This window comes from Schistocerca serialis, chromosome 7 (assembly GCF_023864345.2).
Source record: "Schistocerca serialis cubense isolate TAMUIC-IGC-003099 chromosome 7, iqSchSeri2.2, whole genome shotgun sequence".
Lineage (NCBI taxonomy): Eukaryota > Metazoa > Arthropoda > Insecta > Orthoptera > Acrididae > Schistocerca > Schistocerca serialis.
The window spans coordinates 470914833-470923536 of NC_064644.1; the positions used below are offsets into that span (position 1 = coordinate 470914833).

The 8704-nt window shown below is 39.5% G+C and overlaps 1 protein-coding gene across 1 annotated transcript in view; it reads left to right on the forward strand.

The window, feature by feature from the left end:
• Positions 1 to 8704, forward strand: part of LOC126413151 (microtubule-associated protein futsch) — a gene marked incomplete at its 5' end in the record, with an annotated part of 139074 nt that overhangs the window by 103024 nt on the left and 27346 nt on the right. The window lies entirely within an intron of this gene.

An 8704-nucleotide genomic window follows, 5' to 3' on the forward strand; every position in this document is an offset into this window, starting at 1 on the left:
TTTTTTTTTTTTTTTTTTTTTTTTTTTTTTTTTTTTTTTTTTTTTTTTTTTTCTTTTTTTGAGAACCAGAACACAAATTTGGTTTGGTAGCATTTATAGATGGTTTTCTGCCATGTTCCACTGCTTTAGTGTGGTCGAATACCACACTATGATGTCTCTGATGCAGAATAGTGATCTTATTTCAGAATGTAGACAATGGAAATATTTCCAGAAGCTTTCTGACACAACAAACAACAAAATTTACTGCTTGAACAGGAAAAGTACAACAAACTTTAATCCTTCTTGGAAATAGACTATACTAATTTACTTTATACCAGAGATGCATATTTGATGGAGTCAGAAGTTGATCCTCTGTAGAGATCAAAATGTAGGAGAGAGATACTGACTGAATAAAGTGTAGGGCACTCTTGGGTTTCTCAGTTGGTAGACTTGTTCATGAGAAGCCAGGACTTGAGTTTTAGTATCAGAGAGAATGATATGAGCACTCTACATGTGCTGCCCTGTATTCCACTCAAGGGCTTCCTCTCTCTCTCTCTCTCTCTCTCTCTCTCTCTCTCTCTCTCTCTCTCTCTCTCTCTGTGTGTGTGTGTGTGTGTGTGTGTGTGTGTGTGTGTGTGTGTGTGTGTGTGTGTGTGTGTTGGGGGGAGGGGGGGGGGATGCATGAGTAGGACAAAAGATGATGTAGTGTGGGAATTCAGTGGTATGTTGCTGAAGCAGTTAGATATGAAGTGGGACAATACGCAAAGTAAACTTCAGCAACAGCAAATAGACAGCTTTAGTTTATTGAGATAATTTTTGGTAAAATACAATACAATGCAGCTGCAGTGTGAGCTATTCTTGACTGTTGCCAGAGTATATGGGATCCTCAGCAGATCTGATCAAAATAAGGTAGAGAAAATGCAGAAAGATGATTCTGCTTTTAGGACAGGCTATTTTTGTCAGTAGGGGACCTTATATTTGATCCACACAAAGACAGTAATTTGTTCCAATGGCTAGTGATTTAATGATGAAGCACATTCAGGCAAAATTATTTAGTTACGTAGCTAGTTAATTGATATAGTGTGTTGATCGAATAAAGTTAATAGTAGGCAGTCAGAACTGTCTCCCATAGTAAACAAAAGAACAGACAATCAAATTCATTACCTTTTTTTGTGAAGCAGGAGTTACATGCTTTATATTAACTTCCCATTACAGATTACTTCTTTGGTTGGAAGAGGAATGTCACAGTCATAAAATGCATCCAGTAGAAAGAGAGTATAGCAGTGACTTCCATTTAGCTGAGATAAGTTTAGTCTGGATGAGTATGAATAATTTGGATCAAAATCTGCACTTTATTATAATAGAAAACTGAGACAACTGCCTGATGTTGTCAATGTAGAACAAATTTTCTTTCAGGGTTTCAGCAATTAATTCTCTGGAGAGCATCTACGCGGACATCTTCAACATACAACTCCTTTGCCTGTTTCTCTTCTTTTCACTGTGATGTTTCTTTCCAGCTATTGCAGGATAAACATTCCTATAAGATTTACTACTTGATTCATTCCTGTCTCGAGTATCACCTTTCATTTCACACTCCAAAGGCATTTACACTTATCCATCAACTAAACCATGCTGAATGCACACTCACTTGACGGATTATCATTTAGTACATACATTAATTCAGTTAACTGAATTAAATTACTAGGATATTGTTAACCAGTCCTTACATGGGAATCTTTGAAAGGAACATGCCATTTTTTTGAAGAAACTGTACTGAGAAATTTAAAAAAAAAGTGAGAGGATGTATGTAACATTGTTTAAATGCTTCCATCATATCTCACCTAGGAGGACAGCAAATAATGATATAAAGGGCAGCAAACATTTTCCCTATCTTAACTGGTAAATGGAACAGGAAAGGAAGAGACAAAAAAGTAAGGCTAAGTACTCTCTTCCACACAGTCTACATTGACTTAAAAGCAAAGGCAGATAGGTAAATTTGGTTGACAAAATATCAAAAACATCTTTCGCAAACACAAGCTAAATACACTTGGTCCATCAAGATAACAGCTTTTCTATGGAAACAGAAGTAAAATTTCACACAGCTGAGATCACTATTGTACAGCATTTATTGTGATGATTGGTTTCAGCAAACTACATTGCCATCATCAGACCTGTAAAGTATAAATCAACATATTCAAGCTCACTGGAATCAAATATAAACAGGCATAATACAATTTTATACAAAACATGAACTATACCATGGAATATAACATACCTGCTGCAGTATATTTCACAGATTTTTTTATGAAAAGTGTATTATACCACATCATATCATAGAACAATACTTTGTGAACATGAAAGCGATAGTATATCAGTAAGTCAAGCATAAAATAAATACTACTTAAAACACCATTCATATTGCACTGATTATACAAGCTCATATTCGTACATTAGGAGAATGAAGACAGAGATTCTCAAGCAAACATCATAGATGTTAACAACCAATCACTAACTGGGTGGCAGCTCTGGTAGCAGTTACAAACAAAAATATGTCATGTCACATAAAATACACTCCTGGAAATTGAAATAAGAACACCGTGAATTCATTGTCCCAGGAAGGGGAAACTTTATTGACACATTCCTGGGGTCAGATACATCACATGATCACACTGACAGAACCACAGGCACATAGACACAGGCAACAGAGCATGCACAATATCGGCACTAGTACAGTGTATATCCACATTTTGCAGCAATGCAGACTGCTATTCTCCCATGGAGACGATCGTAGAGATGCTGAATGTAGTCCTGTGGAACGGCTTGCCATGCCATTTCCACCTGGCGCCTCAGTTGGACCAGCGTTCGTGCTGGACGTGCAGACCGCGTGAGACGACGCTTCATCCAGTCCCAAACATGCTCAATGGGGGACAGATCCGGAGATCTTGCTGGCCAGGGTAGTTGACTTACACCTTCTAGAGCACGTTGGGCGGCACGGGATACATGCGGACGTGCATTGTCCTGTTGGAACAGCAAGTTCCCTTGCCGGTCTAGGAATGGTAGAACGATGGGTTCGATGACGGTTTGGATGTACCGTGCACTATTCAGTGTCCCCTCGACGATCACCAGTGGTGTACGGCCAGTGTAGGAGATCGCTCCCCACACCATGATGCCGGGTGTTGGCCCTGTGTGCCTCGGTCGTATGCAGTCCTGATTGTGGCGCTCACCTGCACGGCGCCAAACACGCATACGACCATCATTGGCACCAAGGCAGAAGCGACTCTCATCGCTGAAGACGACACGTCTCCATTCGTCCCTCCATTCACGCCTGTCGCGACACCACTGGAGGCGGGCTGCACGATGTTGGGGCGTGAGCGGAAGACGGCCTAACGGTGTGCGGGACCGTAGCCCAGCTTCATGGAGACGGTTGCGAATGGTCCTCGCCGATACCCCAGGAGCAACAGTGTCCCTAATTTGCTGGGAAGTGGCGGTGCGGTCCCCTACGGCACTGCGTAGGATCCTACGGTCTTGACGTGCATCCGTGCGTCGCTGCGGTCCAGTCCCAGGTCGACGGGCACGTGCACCTTCCGCCGACCACTGGCGACAACATCGATGTACTGTGGAGACCTCACGCCCCACGTGTTGAGCAATTCGGCGGTACGTCCACCCGGCCTCCCGCATGCCCACTATACGCACTCGCTCAAAGTCCGTCAACTGCACATACGGTTCACGTCCACGCTGTCGCGGCATGCTACCAGTGTTAAAGACTGCGATGGAGGTCCGTATGCCACGGCAAACTGGCTGACACTGACGGCGGCGGTGCACAAATGCTGCACAGCTAGCGCCATTCGACGGCCAACACCGCGGTTCCTGGTGTGTCCGCTGTGCCGTGCGTGTGATCATTGCTTGTACAGCCCTCTCGCAGTGTCCGGAGCAAGGATGGTGGGTCTGACACACCGGTGTCAATGTGTTCTTTTTTCCATTTCCAGGAGTGTATAAAGACAAATCAATGGTTCAAGGATGTTACACTGCCAACAAACAATAATTAATGTGAATCAGAATATCTTAAACTTTTTTTGTTATAATAATTTTAAATTAATTTATATAAAAGTTAAAACCACCTAAAAAGCATTACAGGAAGTACTGTTCTTTCAATATATTGCTTAACACACAAGTAGTGAAGCCAGTCATATGTCACACTTGTATTATAAAAGCAAATACAAATAAAAATATACATGTCATAATATGCAGTCAGCACAAAGTCTCAACAACCATACACTGTTGTTGTGTACCTCAGTGTAATTAACAAACAAGAGGAAGGGAACATCTGCAAGTGCAGTAACCATACATTGAAGTCACTTAGCTGGCTTTATACAAATTACAATATTTATGATATCAACACGTAGCTCGATGTTTAGGAACTAGCATTGTGCTCAAGGTCATGGTATCAAACACATGGATGACATTCGAGTGTGGCAGGGGAAACATTCAACAGTATGAACACCTTTCATTATCGACAGGGGCATATGAACAATGTCTTTAGTATGTACTGCAGTCTGTGTTTAGCGCTCTTTCTGCTACCATCTTACTGCAGCTTTCTAAACTTGTGTTCACACAGTGTTTTTTTTTTGTGTGCTAGTTTTAATAACCTTTGTAGAAATGTCCCTGAGGATAAAGCCACAAGAAGACCAACCATAAAAGGAAGAAGATGACCTTAGAAATGAAATGTAGAACCAATGAAAAACACAAACATGATGTGTGCATTGCTGATTTAGCACGCTCTTTCAATTGGTCAAAATCAAATATTTGCTCTGTCCTCAAGTACAAGATTAAGGAGGCAGATGCTTCAAAGGGAGTGGCAAAAGTACCTAAACAATGGTTTCATAATATGGAAAATCTCGAAAGGTTGCTCCTTATATGGATAAATGGAAAGCAATTGCAAGTGACACTATTAATGAGAACATCTTTTGTGACAAGGCGAGAGTGATTTTCACTGACCTCGTTAAGTAGCTGCCAGGATCATTAACAGTTGAAGAAGTGTTTAAGGGAAGTTGTGGGTGGTTTGAGAAGTTTAAGAGAAGAACCAGCATCCACAGCATTGTGAGGCACAGCAAAGAAGCCAGTTCCAAGACAAAGGCAGCAGAGAACTTCATCAGCAACTTCAACATGCTCATAGATTCTGAGGGTTACCTAGTACAACAGATTTTTAAATGTGACGAGATGGGTCTATTCCGGAAAAAGATGACAAAGTGTATCTTTATGACAGCAGAGGAGAATGCATTGCCTAGTCACAAGCCAATGAAAGACTGTCTCACACTGCTATTCTGTGCCAATGCAGCAGTGATTTGAAAATTAAACCACAGCTTGTTTACCATTCAGCAACTCAGTAAGCCTTCAGGAAGTGTAAAGTCCAGAAGAGCAGGTTAAATGTGACGTTGAGGTCCAACAAAAAGGCTTGGGTGACATGTGATCTTTTTTGTGATTGGATCAATGAAATGTTTGGTCCTTTGTTGAAAAAATATTTGCTTGAGATGACTCTGCCACTCCATATCTTGCTTGTTATGGATAATGCTCCTGCCCATTCTCCAGGTCTACAAAACCACCTCCTTGATGAATTCAGTTAATCAACAGTCAATTTCTGCCTCCCAACACCACTCCATTACTCCAGCCTATGGACCAGCAGAGTGTTTCTAGCTTTAAGAAGCTTTACACTAAAGGTCTCTTCCAGCATTGCGTTACATTCACTGAAGCTACCAATCTCACTCTCAGAGAGTTTTGGAAATATCACTTTAACATTGTTACCTGCCCCAGGAGGACTGAAAAGGTGTGGGAATGGGTTACCGAGAGAAATTTCACTTCTGCTTGGAAGAAGCTTTGGCTGGATTGCGTTGTCAAATGTGACTGAGGCATTTGAGTCAGTACCTGTGGAGCCTGTAGTCAACGAGATAGTGTCTTTGGCCAAGAGCATGGGACTAGAAGTGGACAACAATGATAATGATGAGCTTGTGGAAGGTCCCAGGCAAGAAATAACACTGAATAGTTTATGGAGTTGCAGTGTGTTTCACTGCAGGAGGTTGTGGATAGGAGTTCTTGATAGGAGGAGGAGGAGGCAGTAACAGCAAAGCAGCACTCTTCTGGCACAATAAGAGAAATGCTGAAAACATGGAAAATCATTTGCATGATACATTGAAAATCATCACCCCAATAAAGCAGTGGCTATGCATCTACAAATTTATTTGACAATAGTGCTGTGTTGCATTTTTGCCAAGTGTTGAAGTGTCAGTAGAAACAAATGACTATAGATAGCTTCCTGGTAAAAAAAGAAATAGTTATGTATCATGAATAATAAAGTAGATAAGACTGTGTGTACAATTTTCTTTGAATAAATGGCATGAATAGGATAAATTTTTAGTATTTTTTCTGCATGGAACGCATTATTATATTTTATATTAAATTAATATGGGATAAACTGCTTAGCTTAATGAGTGTTTCACACTACGTGTAAGATTCTGGAACAAATTATGCTCACTATGTGAAGTTCCACTATAAAATAAAATATACTTCTATATAATATAATCAGTTATTATACTCATAAAAACCATGAATAAGTCGTGACAAACAGGTGTACAAATATACACAATTCACAGTATATTTAGCTATCATCTTTATGCATTTACATCACATATCTCGTAGACATTGTGTGACACATTAGTACATTGTGACAGTTCTGACAACATTTTATTTTTGGTATTTATTAATTTACAAAAGGTATAGAAGTATTAAACATCACAACATGACAATTTTTAGAACTGCGCTATTGGTTCCATTTGCCTTTGTCAGGTCCTATTTCGCACTTAGAACTCAAGCACTGTGCTAGTACCTAAACCTTGAGCTACAAGTTGATAGCTTAATATAGTATGAATTGTGTGTAGCCCTATTTGTATAGCTATAATGACTGTAACGAATTGTTCATGGTTTTTACAACTAAAATAATTGATTATATTATATAGAAGTATATTTTTATTGTATTAACATAGCAAGTTTCAGGATTATGCTACTTATTCCTGTGGTCTTGTCATACATGTCTTTCACACAAGACCTCGAGCACTATGCTAGTACTTAAACATCAAGCTACATATTGATAGCTTAAATATTGTGATTTGTATAAAGTCAAGTAAGTGATTTCATTTTGTGGTTTTGCACCTGTAGTGATATGTTTGTGGTAGTGGAATACTTGATGTTCCCTTTGTAGTTCCTTTGTGTTTGCTTAACTACACCAAAGTAGAAAACAACAGTGTATGGTTGCTGCCTGCATATTATGAGGTGTATATTTTAATTGTATTTGTTTTTTGAGTACAAAAATGCCATATGACTAGCTTCCCTACTCGTGTATTAAACAATATATTGAAGGTGCAGAGCTTTCTATTATGTTTTTTAAGGTGGTTTTAAATTTAAAGTAATTGAATTTAAAATTTTAATAAAAATAAGTTTAATGTGTTGTGATTTGGATTATTTATTGTATCTCTGCAGTGTACTGTTCTTGGATTGTTAGTTTGCCTTTATACCTTATGTGACACTGTGTATTTTTGTTTGTAACTGCTATCCAGTGCAATTGGTGGCTGGTTGTAATGTTTGTGATGTTCACATGAGAATCTCAGTCTTCATTTTCCTACTGTATGACCTTGAGCATGTATAATCAGTGCAATATGTACTGTGTTTCATATAATAGCTATTTTATACTTGACTTGCTGAAATACGACACGACATAAAATGCATTTTATAAAGACTGAGTGAAATATTTATATGAAATTTTATTGCTCCCTTTTACATGTGATTTCAGTGTGCTTGAAAAAGTTCATCTATGCTTTACAGATCTGATGATGGTAATGTAGTTTGCTGAAACTGGTCATCACAATAAATTCTGTGCAATAGCAATCTTGGCTACTTGTACTTGTGTTTCTACAGTAATCTAGATCACCCCCTAACTTGATAATGTGGAGCATATATAGTAGTTTTTCTGACTCTTCATAACAGTAATTTGTTTTTGCATCTGTATAACATCAGCCCACACCACTGAAAACCAACTGTGAGTGGCATATGGCCTAAACTGTCAAAAAAACACACTTGACTAAAATCATGCTAACTAACAGCACTACCACATAACAGTTATTCGCCGTTTTGTAGATATTTGCTGGCGAGAGCACTATTATTCTACCTTCCTAAAGTAGCATCTCAGTCCTGAAGACATTTGTAATCTGCCAGGAAGATTATATATATAAATAAAAAAACAAAGATGATGTGACTTACCAAACGAAAGTGCTGGCAGGTCGATAGACACACAAACAAACACAAAAATACACACAAAATTCAAGCTTTCGCAACAAACGGTTGCTTCATCAGGAAAGAGGGAAGGAGAGGGAAAGACGAAAGGATGTGGGTTTTAAGGGAGAGGGAAAGGAGTCATTCCAAACCCGGGAGTGGAAAGACTTACCTTAGGGGGAAAAAAGGACAGGTATACACTCGTGCACACACACACACATCCATCTGCACATACACTGTGTCTGTGTATACCTGTCCTTTTTTCCCCCTAACGTAAGTCTTTCCGCTCCCGGGATTGGAATGACTCCTTACCCTCCCCCTTAAAACCCACATCCTTTCGTCTTTCCCTCTTTCCTGATGAAGCAACCGTTTGTTGCGAAAGCTTGAATTTTGTGTGTCGACCTGCCAG